This window comes from Macrobrachium rosenbergii, chromosome 45 (genome assembly GCF_040412425.1).
Source record: "Macrobrachium rosenbergii isolate ZJJX-2024 chromosome 45, ASM4041242v1, whole genome shotgun sequence".
Classification (NCBI taxonomy): Eukaryota; Metazoa; Arthropoda; class Malacostraca; order Decapoda; family Palaemonidae; genus Macrobrachium; species Macrobrachium rosenbergii.
Genome location: NC_089785.1, coordinates 31,758,260 through 31,772,665, shown reverse-complemented (window position 1 = coordinate 31,772,665; position 14,406 = coordinate 31,758,260). Strand labels below are relative to the sequence as shown.

Below are 14,406 nucleotides of genomic sequence, written 5' to 3'. Positions count from 1 at the left end.
CATCCCGTTGAACAAGGCGCAACGTCTGCTTTTTTTTCTATGAACTCGAGTAAACCTTCTTGCGTTCTTTTGATACAAACAAATCGCTTCTATCCCTGCAACGCTAGATTTTCAAAACCAACCAATCAATCAAAGTGTATTCAAGACCAACAGGAGGTAGAGCCGCAGTGTCACTGTTTACAACTTCTTCCAACTTCGTCTCGAGAATGAGGGACTCAGAATCTCAATTATTATTTTGACACGACTTTCGCAATCCAATGTTGACCGTAATGCATTCTAGCCTAGAATGTATCACAATCATCCCTGTAGACGGGTAGTGCCGTCTGTGCACCTCGTGTGGTGCACAGTAGACTGTAGGCATTACTTAAGGCTCTCTGCAGCGTCCCTTCGGTTCCTAGCTGTAGCCCCTTTCATCCATTTTACTGTACCTCCTTTCGTGTTCTCTTTCTTCCGTCTCACTTCCTACCTTCTCCTTACAATTGTTCCAATATTATTCTCAGCGCTGAATGACCTCACAGGTCTCAGGGCTTGGCCTGAATTTTATTTTTCAATCAGAAGGCATTAGCCAGGTCCAGGTCGTGTACTGCATGAAGAAATATGGCCAGGAATTCTTAATGCACTTTTGCATATTCCAAGCCTGGATAAATAAATGGGGTTGAGGAATTAACGTAAGTTTGGTCACCGCTTGGTTGGGTGACCTCCAATTATAAAAACTCCCAGAAGGCGTTATGATTGGACCATCGACGGATGGTCTCTTGTTTATAACTTAGCTGTATTTCAACAGAGATCTTTCCATTCACAATTGATCCCTGATCCCCTTTACCAGAGAGAGAGAGAGAGAGAGAGAGAGAGAGAGAGAGAGAGAGAGAGAGAGAGAGAGAGAGAGAGAGAGCTGAACAGGAGGATCACCAATATGCAGCGAGTGCGCTTCGCTGTCGAACTCCTTTGTTCCAGAGGTCCTTTGTCCCTCCTCACACATTACTGCCCTAATATAATTCTTCTTGAATTGTAATACATGTTTATCTATTTATTAATCTTTTCTTTTTAACAAGTGGGATCTCTTCTTTCTGTATTCCCCTTTACCTTCTCCTACTTCCTAATGAGCAACATATTCTCTGGAAGCTTGAATTTCAAGTCAATGGCACCTGTAGGCTTGTTCCATATGAATAGGGTTCATCAGCTGAATAATAATAATAATAATAATAATAATAATAATAATAATAATAATAATAATAATAATAATAATAATAATAATAAACCTCCTTCATGTGATTTACCCAAACTTGCAACAGACCTGACGAATCTGTGGTGAGCGGCAGTGGGCTGAATTCTCGCCCATGAATGTCACTTGTTTTCACAAGCAGAGGTCAAAGGGATGTGAGTCCACTACTCCTAACTTGCGCAGGGCAGAGTAAAATGAGATTTCAACAGAGCAAATGACGAAAGACGAAACCTGATGAAATGTAACTAGATAAGTTAATGATTGAAAGCAATTAGCATTGTGTGAATGACCTTGACCTCATGGTCAGGGGTCAGAATCATGAAAAATTTGAGTGATATGAAAAGCCCCATAATATTCAGCTCTCTGCAATAATTCTTAGAAGTAGAGGACTTGGTGTTAAGAACTTTACAGAATTATAAAAGTATGTTTTCACCACTCTGTGTGTGTGTGTGTGTGTGTGCGCGCGCGCGCCTCTCGAATATCTCTAAAACGAATGGATATAGTTTATTGAAACGAATAAATTCTTCAACAAATGAGGGTCTCAAGAATATTAATTTCTAAGAGAAATCAACTAATGGCTAACACTTAGCTGCCTTCAACTTCTGCTCACCCGTTCTTAAGCAACCCTGCTAAAGCACGCCCCAAAAAAGCAGAGTGCTTATTCCTGCGATTATATTAACTTAGGGCATTGCCTCTCAGGCCTCCATGTGACGCACTGCCGTTATCAATATTTTTAGCAAGGGGACGACAGTCCGCATTGGGGACGCCGGATGCCATGATAATTATATCTAAAAATCCGCTGTACTGAAGTCACCTTTCCCAGTCGTAGGTTGTCCGTCTTCAGTGCGAATCTCCGGCAGGAGAGAGAGAGAGAGAGAGAGAGAGAGAGAGAGAGAGAGAGAGAGAGAGAGAGAGAGAGAGAGAGAGAGATATATAAAAAGGAGGGTATTAGGGTAACTGTATGTGCCAAGACGCTTCCCCATATAAGAGTCTGTATAGGGAACCAGTGTTGTATAGAGATGAAGTGAAAGAACGCGGCCTGCATAATTTTTGGGGGTCCTCTACATTGCCTGTCTGTCCTGCACGTGTCCGGGAGAAGAACTGCAGAGAGAGAGAGAGAGAGAGAGAGAGAGAGAGAGAGAGAGAGAGAGAGAGAGAGAGAGAGCGAGAGAGAGAGAAATAGGGTTTGTCCTATAGACAGCAGGTGCGCATCGATCTGGGAGTGTCACCATTTTAGAAGTTTTTCTTTCTTTCTTTATTTTTCTGTTTGTTTTGAATTTGGCGTTACAGTATGGTTAAAAGAGACGATGAAGAGAGAGAGAGAGAGAGAGAGAGAGAGAGAGAGAGAGAGAGAGAGAGAGAGAGAGAGAGAGGAAACAGTATTCTCATAGATTTTCGAGAAAAAAAGTACCTTTATGTATAATCTATTTCTAGTGAAGCCAGAAATACCATTATTTCAAATAAAATTTATCGTTTTTATCTTATTCTCCTGCATTTTTCCATTTTGTATCAAGATGCAATAACACCTGAGCTTGAAATGGTAAAATTGATTCCATTACTGACGCATTCATTCACTACTCCCCTGTGGGAACGATTCCGTGACCTTGATTCCATCCACTACTATAACCTTTTGAAACCCTCCTCTTATGTCACTACCCTTAATTCTTCCTCCCATGACCCGGGCTGGGTGCGGCCCGTTGGGTTACGTGTCGAATTGGTGTCTGCATTTTAAAAAAGGGACCTCTCATTACCATTCAGCATTAAGATGATATCTGTGTATGTGCGCGTCTCCCATAGACAGGCCTACTTTCGTATGCTGACACAAAAACTGCCGGAATTCAGTTATGATGTTTTCGGAATACGAAATTCTTATCGTGTGACCCTCTTGCTGTGTGTGGGCATTGGCTGGCTGGCTCTTCAAGGAATAACGCCTGTCCATATCCTGCTGTTGATGGCAATTCTTAAATGATGTCCAACTTGTTTTTTAACCTGCAGCCTGCAGCTAGTCATGATCTGTTTGCCAATGGTCAGATAAAACACATTTAGTTCTTCACTGCAGATTCCTACAGAATGCTTTGTCACTACAAAGACAATTGGTAATGTATTTTTTTTATCAATGTGGCCTCCTCAGGAGCGTAAGACTAACTTACCACCTTTATTTTTCTGTTTTTATCTGTTGTTGGCCGTCTATAACCATATTTATTAACAACAACAACATACGAATATTTCTCCTCCTGAAAAAGGGCAATTCTCTTACATTCTCCAGTCAGAATCTGCCTGTCCATACATCTGAAGATTCATAACACCTTTACGTAACTGCCGAAGAATCTGCTGAAGTCTGTATCTCATTGACTGCTTAAACCGTCCGGCCAATTGTTGCCAACCGGGCCTTGGTCGCAATTGCATACAGACGACCAGGAATTACCTGCGCCACCTGTGACCAGCATCGTTAATTGGCTGCGTGTTATGAGGCTGACGACGATTCTCTCTCTCTCTCTCTCTCTCTCTCTCTCTCTCCTTCCTTGTCCCGTTCGGCTGGTATAGCTTGACTAGGGCTGGCAGACATAACGTTATCCTGAGAAGCCTAACTGGTTAATTCGGCCATTGCTGAAATGGACAATGGTGTCGAAAATAAGATATTTGCTATTTTAGCTGAGAAAATGGCTTATCTTAGTTTCGTCCTAAAACTGCCGTCACGGCTACAATGAAAACTGGCGTTGCAGCTGAAGTGGTCATCAGTACATAAATATCTTTACGTGTCGTTTGAACTGATTGATTTGTCTTATAACTGGCGTCGCTGCTTAACTGATTATCGATACCTAAAATTTTATTTCTTATTGTTTTAATTGACTCATTTGTCCTACAACTGGCGTCACAAATAATATGGTAACATTTACACAATTTTTACATCCCTATAAAAGCTACAATAGAATTTCTGCATATACTGACATATTCATCATCAACATATAAAAATAATGCAAACAAAATTTGTTTACAAAATAAAAAAAATTCCTCCGACAAAAAAATAAATAATTCATAAAAACTGGGAAGAAGGTAATGACCATCCTCATCCCGGCACTCTGGGAGGAAATGTGTTCTCGCAGCCCTCGGACGGTCACTAAAAGGACTGAATCGAAGTCGTGAAGCCATTGGTTGTTAGTAAAGTTGCATTGCTTTGTTCACAGAACAAGTGGAATAAAAATGAAAAAAAAGTAGAAATAAGAATAAAAGGTCAAATTAACAAACACATGTGATTGGTCGAGAGAGAGAGAGAGAGAGAGAGAGAGAGAGAGAGAGAGAGAGAGAGAGAGAGAGAGATGCTGAAGGCTTGCAACAAAATTGCCTGTGCTACGACAGAGACTGTGATTTTATTATAATTTACTTACATTTTTATCTATTTATTTATTAAATTGTTAATTTATGTTTCATTTTCTGATAACTGATCTCTTCTTTCTGTATTTTCTGGTACCTTCTGTTGCTTCTTCCTAATGAATTACTGTTTTTTGGAAGTAATGGCCCCCTTGTGTTTGTTCCATATGAACAGGCTTCATCTTCTGAATAATAATAATAATAATAATAATAATAATAATAATAATAATAATAATATGACCACACGTGCATGCACATAATAAATAATCACAAAATCAAGCAACAAATATCGTTTAACATCGAACTTACAGTACAACCAAGGTACTGAGTGGTCAAACTCACCCGCTTATCGTTCCATCTAAACCAAAGTCCCTTGTTCGAATCCTGGCTGGGGCAGATGTACCTATCAGTTATAATCCCCTTTAAGTGTAAGTCATTCCAAAGGTTTGGTGAATTCGATATTTAACGGTATTTGTGGCTTAATATTTGTGAATATGACAAGAGAGGAACATTGAGCGTAGCCATTTTCCTTACCAGGGAGAAGCTCCGGACAATACAACATACAATGATCACTGCTATACTCATGCTTAAAACTAATAATTCGTGAATGAACCCCTTTAACAGACAACTTCCAGTCTTACAATGGAATCTAAGATTTAGGCCAAAGGCCAAGCTCTGGGACCCATGAGGTTATTCACCGCTGGAATGGAAATTTACACTAAAAAAAAGGCCTGAAAGGTGTAACAGGACGAAAACCTCGCATCTGTACTGTGAAACAGCTGTTACGCGAGTGTGGAAAGTCAGATGGAAGAGAGAGAATATGAACGGAGGTACAGTAAAAGGAATGAAAGGGGTTGCAGATAGGGGCAGGAGGGACGCTGCAAAGAACCTTAAGTAATGCGTACAGTGTACCGCGCCAGGTGCACTGACAGTTCCGTTCTCAGCTAGCACTCTGCTGGCCGCGAGTTCGAATCTCCGACTGGCCAATGAAAAATAAGAGGAATTTATTTCTGGCGATAGAAATTCATTTCTCGCTATAATGTGGTTCGGATTCCACAATAAGCTGTAGGTCCCGTTGCTAGGTAACCAACTGGTTCTTAGCCACGTAAAGTAAATGTAATCCTTCTGGCCAGCCCTTGGAGAGCTGTTAATCGGCTTCAGTGGTCTGGTTAAACTAAGGTACACTTAACTTTTTTAGGTGCACTGACGACGGCACTACCCCCACGGGAAACTTCCATTTTTTGCTTCATTCGTCTCCTTCTTCTTCTACCTTTCATATTCAACAAATCGTCAAAATGACCAATTTGTCTCCCGATACTTCTTTCGCTTCAGACAGCGTCTCTGTTCCAGAAACCCTTTTGCTCAGTGACCATTCTCTATGAATTTCATCTCTTGCAAAGCAATTTCTTGTTCTCCCTTCATTCTTTATTAATTGTCTTAATTCTCTCACCTACTTCCTGCTCTTTTTAGTTTTCTGAAAAGAAAACTATTGTGCCGGCTTTGTCTTTCCGTCCGCACTTTTTTCTGTCCGCCCTCAGATCTGAAAAACTACTGAGGCTAGGGGGCTGCAAATTGTTATGTTGATCATCCACCCTCCAATCATCAAACATACCAAATTGCAGCCCTCTAGCCTCCTGGCAAACTCAACAACACAGCCACCACGGCTGGCTGAGAGTTTCATGGGCCGCGGCTCATACAGCATTATACCAAGACCACCTATGGATGAATCTATTTTCGGTGGCCCTGATTATGCGCTGTACAGAAAACACGATTGCACCGAAGAAACTTCGGCGCATTTTTCACTTGTTTATAACATGTCTTCTTTTTCCTCATCTTCTTTTTGACCATTTCATTTATTCTTCTGTTTGTCTCTACACGGTCATTCCCTTTCCCTCGTTCGTGCAGTTCCACCTTCATCAGTTTCATCCTTCGATAAACCTCCCATTTCCTCGTTCCGGAAGTTTACACAATATTCGTATAATCGAACTTCTGCGTCTTTTAACACTTTAATAGTAGGTTAGTTTCGTTTCTCTCTCTCTCTCTCTCTCTCTCTCTCTCTCTCTCTCTCTCTCTCTCTCTCCAGACAGTAACCATCGTCGTTACTCTGTAAGTGAAGCAGTGCATTCGTCCGAAATAAAACTACCCAAGTTTGCAGCTGCTTTCCTCTCCAAGAATGGCAAACAACGCCGAATTGCTGGCACAATGCAGTGACCCTGAAAATTCAGTTCAGAAAGATAGAGAAAAACCTCTGTACAAACTGAAAGAAGCTGATGCAGCTATCACCTTCAATACTACGCATTATTATTATTATTATTATTATTATTATTATTATTATTATTATTATTATTATGGAGATAGTTTCACCTGTCTACTGTATGTCTAATGGCATTATTATTATTATTATTATCGAGATAATTCCATCTGTCTATGTCCAATTGCATATTATTATTATTATTATTATTATTATTATTATTATTATTATTATTATTATTATTATTATTATTATTATTATTATTATTATTATTATTATTATTATTATAACTGTCCAAGCGGCAAAGTGATCAACCTCGTCATTCGTGAAATATTCGGTAAAGAAAGAAAAACCAATACCTGAAGCCATAATCAAATCTGTGGAATAAACAGGACATATTTTATTTCTTCAAACTTATAAAACCTCGACGCTCATTCTGGAAGATCCAGTTTTTCCAGAGCACAGACCGTTCCAGACGCGGCCACTGAATACTCCTGGACTGTGTCATTCCTTCTGGACTTTGTGTACGCCGTGACACAGAGAGGGAACAAGGACGCTGACCCATTAAGAAGACCTTCTTACCTCCAGAATCCTCCTACTCCGTGATGCAACGAGCGATGGAGCTGTCAAAGTGAAACCTCATTTTACGAAAAAGCTGAAAAATTGTCTCCGCTATCTTATTTATCTATTTTATTTCCGACGGCTAGTTTAGACCAGAAATAAAAATACGAGACAATTTCAGCCGTTTGAATTAAAATATATGACTCGGTGTTAACTGAAGTGAGCGAGGAGGTGGTTCTGAAGTAATTGGCTATCGAACTGTCTTGCCTTTCGGTTCTAAGCCTAATAAATGGAGTTTTGGGACGTCGTGGAAAAATAAAAAAGGATGAAAGCGGCTGTTTAAAAAAAAAAAAAAAGCCTAATGCAATTTTCCAAATAGTTTTACCTTTTTGTTTCGTTCGTTTTCTGTTTCACTCTTTCAGCTTTCTCTCTCTTTTCACTTGTCTGAAAGCCTTCTGAATAATAATAATAATAATAATAATAATAATAATAATAATAATAATAATAATAATAATAATATATAGGCAGTTGACCCTCTTTCAAACATGTAGCGCTGAATGTTATAGCTGATTCAGCTGCATTCAATTTATATAGTTTACTCTACAAGAAAGGCAGAGACAGAAAATTCTATATAAGCTGAATGCAGCTGATTCAGCTGTAACATTCAGCAATAATAATAATAATAATAATAATAATAATAATAATAATAATAATAATAATGTATTCCACCCCATGAACATGCTCGTATCTTCCAAACGCTATCACGGCCAACCGGCTGCTTTATTCTACTCTACTCTACTCTCTCTCTCTCTCTCTCTCTCTCTCTCTCTCTCTCTCTCTCATGTATTCAGCCATAGGCAGCCGCTACTATAGTGAAAACCTAACCCCACCAGATCCCTCTTGACATAAATTCGGCGCCCGAATACCTAAATATAGCCATGGGCCTCCCTCCCGAGTCCCGACACTCCACGGAAATTCTACAAAACTGATGCTGCAATAACCAATCCCACTCGGAAGACTGGGCCATACAAGAGCCCAAATTGCGCAGAATGTAAATATGTAATGCTCACTTGGGGGCGGATTTATCACGGGGCCGTTGGCATACTCAAATGATAATAATATGGGGGCGGTTTTTACGAAGTAAACAAAGACTCTTGTACTAATATTTAGGTGAAATAGTTAAAAATTCAATGTTCCGCAGTTAACAATTCATAAAAATCTAATAATGGCATGAGTCACTAAAATGGTGAAGAAATCCACAATGGTGCAAATGTAAATATATATTAGAAATATATATATATTATATACATATATATATATATATATATATATATATATATATATATATATATATATATATATATATATATATATATATATATACATATACATACAAACGAAATCTCGAGAAACTGCTCGATTCTCCTTCTAAATCTGTGGAGGAGAATCGAGCAGGATCTCGAAAGCTCGTTTGTTTATAAATATTTCTAATATATACTTACATTTCCACTAATAATAATAATAATACATTTTTATTTTATTTTCTAATAACTCAACCATTTTTTCTGTATTTCATATTACCTTCTGTTACTTCTTTCAAATGAACACCGTAATATTCTTGGGAAGCTTCAATTTCAAGTCAATGGCCCCTGGGGTGGGCAAGTTCCATATGAATAGGGCTCATCTTCTGAATAATAATAATAATAATAATAATAATAATAATAATAATAATAATAATAATAATAATAATAATAATAATAATAATAATAATAATAATAATTAAACAAAGAGCCAAAATTTATTTACAAAATCCACAATATGCAAATGGAAAAATAAATCTACTTACTCTTTAAAATTCCTTGGCCATTAAAAGGTTTTATTTCCCTCAAAACCCGAATGAGAATTTCCTTAAAACAGTTTTTTTTTTTCGCTTTACTTTTGGCGTCTCATGTAAGCCTTAAAGGTAGGAGTGGGTTCGAGGTAGCGTATATATTTAAACTCTTTTAGCCAATACAACCTTCAGTCCTTGTAACTTGCTTTTATGGCATTAAGAGTTTTACAAAGCATACGCAGATGCGCACGCCTGTATATTTGTGTATGGGGTATAATGAGCTTTCACCACAGTATGTGCAATGCAAATCTATTACAATGTGTATCCACCAGGCCTTTTGGGAAAGGTCTGAATAAACTAAACATTTCAGGAACATACCTTCTCTGTCATTTGACTTATGAGTTGTTCCTGTGAGCTATGGGTCTATATATACATACGAGTATATATAAATATAAATATACGTTGCATATATATATATATATATATATATATATATATATATATATATAAATATACATATACATATATATACTATATACATACATATATGTAAACATATGTATACATATATATGTATATATACAGTATATATATATATATATATATATATATATATATATATATATATATATATATATATATATACACATATATTTATATTTATACGTATGTATATATATAGACCCATAGCTCACAGGAACACGATATGTTTAAACGCAACATATCACTAAGTAAAATGAAACAGAAGGTATGTTCCTGAAATATATATGTATATATATATATATATATATATATATATATATATATATATATATATATATGTACTGTGTATGTATACATATGCATATATACGTATACATATATCTGGCATCATGCAACCAAAAACTCTTTCTGTCTTACCAGTTTTAATGAATATTTTTTCAGAGAAATTAAGGTCTGAATAGAGATGAATAAATACAAACTTTTACTGATAGACAATCGTGGCAAAAACCACTTCCTGAATGTAGGCCTATGTCTGCGTGCAGAGGAACCACTAGCATGGAACAGCACTAAAATGGCAGTAACTTATAACAAAGTAAAACAGGCTTGCAATAGAGAGGAAAGTAATTAACAATTGCTAAACAACTATTTAAATAAAAAAAAAAAACAATTCAAATTCAGAAAGTGTAGCACGCGACTGCCTCTTAAGACTTGAGCGGTAAAGGTGCCATTGCTTATTCCAGTATGGCTAGAGAAAGACCACTCTTTTTTCATAAGACTTCATATTACCTCTTAGGGTGGCATGATTCTGACTTCTTATTCACATTACCCACTCTCTGATTCATCTGAAACAATAGTTTCTCTGGCTTACAACTCAAGTACATCTACTGAATAAAATTACTGATGCATAAGACTGAAAACTCATTCTTAATCTCCAAAGAAATGACTTATAAACTAGTTGGCAGTGCAAAACCAAACTCCATAACAAACCTAGGAATCAAAGAAAGTCTTTTTCGCAGTTACCTAGAAACTGGTTATGCTAAGTAATTAGAGATTCCTCTAAATGACTACACTGGTGAAAAGTTTTTGAGCTCAGACTCATATCACCATTGACTGCAGCACCCACTGATCCTTTCCATACCTTTGCAAGGGCTGACAGAAACGTCATTCAGCATTTCTGAAATAGCATACTACCTTATTTTCCATGAATCACGGCATTAAAAAAACAATAAAAAACAGGCCCAAAACACTACCCTGCGGAATACCGAACGTCATAGGCCTAGGCTCACTGTTTCCAGAGGCCTCAATACCACGCTAAGACTAGGAAGCAACTTGTTACGATAAGACTAGGATGCAACTTGTTACGATCTCAAACTGGTCAATTAATAGTTCCAGGATGACACAAGAACGTATTTTACTGTAATAACGAGAAATAAAGGGAGAACTGGAAAACTAATTTTTATATCAAGTATGCGAGTACATAGTGCAAACGTACAGTACTTTAGTAACAGGAAAAATACGTGAAGTACAAGACGAAAGTAGCAGAGCATCGCAGCATATTAACAGTAATGTAAAAACCAATGAACACAAGAGACAGCTACTCGGATGAATTAAGAGTTCTAACGACAACTGGAATTACGCGAGGAGGAGGAGGTGGAGGAGGAGGAGGAGGAGGAGGGAACAGACTACTAGAAAGTCGAGTTAGTAGCACCGTAGAGCATCGTCCTTCTTATCCATAGGAAGGTCGAGATAAAGGAGGTCGTTTGCATAAGGGAGAAAACGCCTCCATTGCTATTCTGAGGAGGTTCTCCTCACTCCCTGCTAACTTCAGGTTATTCACTGGCGGTCATGCAACTGGAGGGGTCAAGCGACGATACGCCTTGGATTCCTTGTGTCTCGATGAAGCCTAGCTTTTCGTCCGAATTTTATAATTATCTGCTAATTCACTCAAAACTTATTAATCCGACGTTTATTGGGAAATTACTCAACTGTCTAAAGGACCATTTAACACAAATGAGCATAACTCTGACTTGCTTCTGAGGTTACAATGCCACGAAAGAGGTCATATTGTTAAAAAACCAGGATGAGACAATTTTTCAGTAATTTTGCGACCGTTTCGTGGTTGTATAATATCTCAAGCACATGTAATAATCATTACTTGTTCAGGTTCAACGCATCCTAAATGCTGTTAAATGTACATTACATAATGCGTGATATGAACACTAACCGTACAGAGAAGAAAGAACAAAGTATTATATTATTACTAAACTACAGCAATTCTCCTTGTGTTTTTAATATTTTACTTATATCTTTATCTATTTATTTATCAACATGTTCATTTATTTTTTCCTTTTCTACTAACTGATCTCTTCTTTCTGTATTTCCTGTCAGCTTCTGTTGCTTCTTTCGAATGAACACCACATTTTATAGAAGCTTGAATTTCAAGTCAGTGGCCCCTTTGGTGGACTTCGTTCTGTATGAATAAGGTTCATCATCTGAATAATAATAATAATAATAATAATAATAATAATAATAATAATAATAATAATAATAATAATAATAATAATAATAATAATAATAATATCATCATTAATGCTTTTATTTCTTCCTTATGTTGTGTGTAACAGCTGACCTACATAAAATGACGCTACAACTCTGGAAAGGCAATTTCTAGTTTTGCATGGTGTACGAGAAATTTATAAGACTAATGGTACATTTTGGCGATTATTTTACAGCACTAACCCCTCGCTTGGAGGTCGACCTTTAGTTCATGCTGAGGGCTTTGCTTAAGAGAAAACGAATTAAAATACCTTTGTTCATGGAATGGGTGTTAGCAGTTATATTAGTTATATCTCTGGAGCTCTATAAACGCGTTCTGTCGCTCTTCAATTGGATGAAACTTGTGCCTCATGCCATATGGAATCTGTCCACGTAATGAATAAAATAGATAACGTTCATTTTTTATTGTCCTGAGTTTCACAAAAGTATCATTTAATAACTTGGGCAGAATCTAAAGTAATTTTTAGCAGTAAAGATGTTGGCATGAGAAGACTAGCGGAGGGTGCGGCGATAGATTGTGGTTTATCTATGGAAGGCAATAAATCTTTTACACAGGAAGATAAATTCACCAGCTACCTTATTTCCAGGAAGTACATTAAAAGGTTTTAAGAAAAAAGACCATTATGACAGTGTTGTCTCGTTAGCCACATCTGATGCTGCGGTTGCCTCTATTTCCCCCGTTCAGGTAACTCGGTTACTTCCAGTAACCGATGTTGCAGGCGCCTCCTATGCAGTTGATGACCAGCAAAACGACCGCATCGAGCAGGGACCAATTAGACGTTCCAGACGACTGGTTGGACTTTCATCAGAAAACGACGGCATTGCCTGATCTATGTTTGATTTTACTTGGTTGGAGTGCTACATGAACGCATCAGATTGAAAAGGGGACCCGAACAAGTTCCCGAAAGCTATCTATATTGATTTATCTTTAAATATATGCACATATGCATAACTGTGGATTTGCTTCTCCATTTTAAGACTCCTGCTACTAAGAGTATTTTTAATTATTATTATTATTATTATTATTATTATTATTATTATTATTATTATTATTATTATTATTATTATTATTATTATTATTATTATTATTCAGTAGATGAAATCTATTCATATGGAACAAGCCCCACAGGGGCCATAACTCAAGCTTCCAAAGAATATGGTGTTCATGAGGAAGAAGTAAGAGGAAGTAAAGGGAAATACAGAAGAGGAGATCCCACTTATTAAAAAAGGAAATAATAAATTAACAAACAGATAAACAGATAATAATGTATTAAAATGCAAGAATAGTATTAGGGTAGTAATGCACTGCATCTTCGCTCGAACTTCTGAAGAAGGAGTTCCAAGTGCACGACATCCTCAGTAGGGAGACAGTTCCACAGTCCAGCGGTGTGAGGAGGAATAAAGGACCTCTGGAACCGAGGAGTTTATAAGAAATGGAATGCTCGAGATCTCTGGCGTCTTTGACTTAATGTTCAAAACTTAATATTTAATATATAGCAGTGCAGCTTAACTTACAGTATTTTCTATTCTCGTTCAAACATTTGCTGATTAAGCTCCCGTAATCTCCTTACAGTTTACGCCTCAGGAAAAAAATCCTGTCATTTCTGTGACAACTTTCAAATATTTGTCTGCCTTTCTTCTTGTTTAAAAATGTTAAAATCTCTCGAGATTTAATTTTAATCTCGAGGATGTTGACAATTTTCGCACGATTTTTTCTCTCCGCTTAATTCGAAAAAAAAAAAAAAAAAAAATCTCTCCATTCCGGTAAGGCTCTGAAGGAGTACATTTTTATTTATGGTTAATAAAGCCTTGTCTCTTCGTTTGAGAAAATCCTAAAATCTCTGACGCATGCGCTGTGAAAATTTCTATTAATAATTGAGGATATTGATAGATGCAATTTCTATCTTTTACTGTCAAAAAATCTTCTTATTAGGATGTTATTGTAAAGCATTTAAAATTTTTTGTCATTTACCAGTTACTTTGCTTTTGGTTGACACTCTTATTTTTGAACAAATATTTTAAGAATTATTATTTCGACAACTGTTCTGCTCTTATTCAAATAAACTTCATTTTTGAATCAGTCTGCTAAAAAACCTACAACAATTTATTACTTTGCTTGTGACAGACAATTAC

General features: G+C 36.9%; 1 long non-coding RNA gene across 1 annotated transcript in view; it reads right to left on the bottom strand.

The window, feature by feature from the left end:
* The window catches only part of LOC136829875 (uncharacterized), a 304,668-nt gene that overhangs the window by 24,630 nt on the left and 265,632 nt on the right, over window positions 1–14,406 (bottom strand). The gene's annotated exons all lie outside the window — the stretch shown is intronic.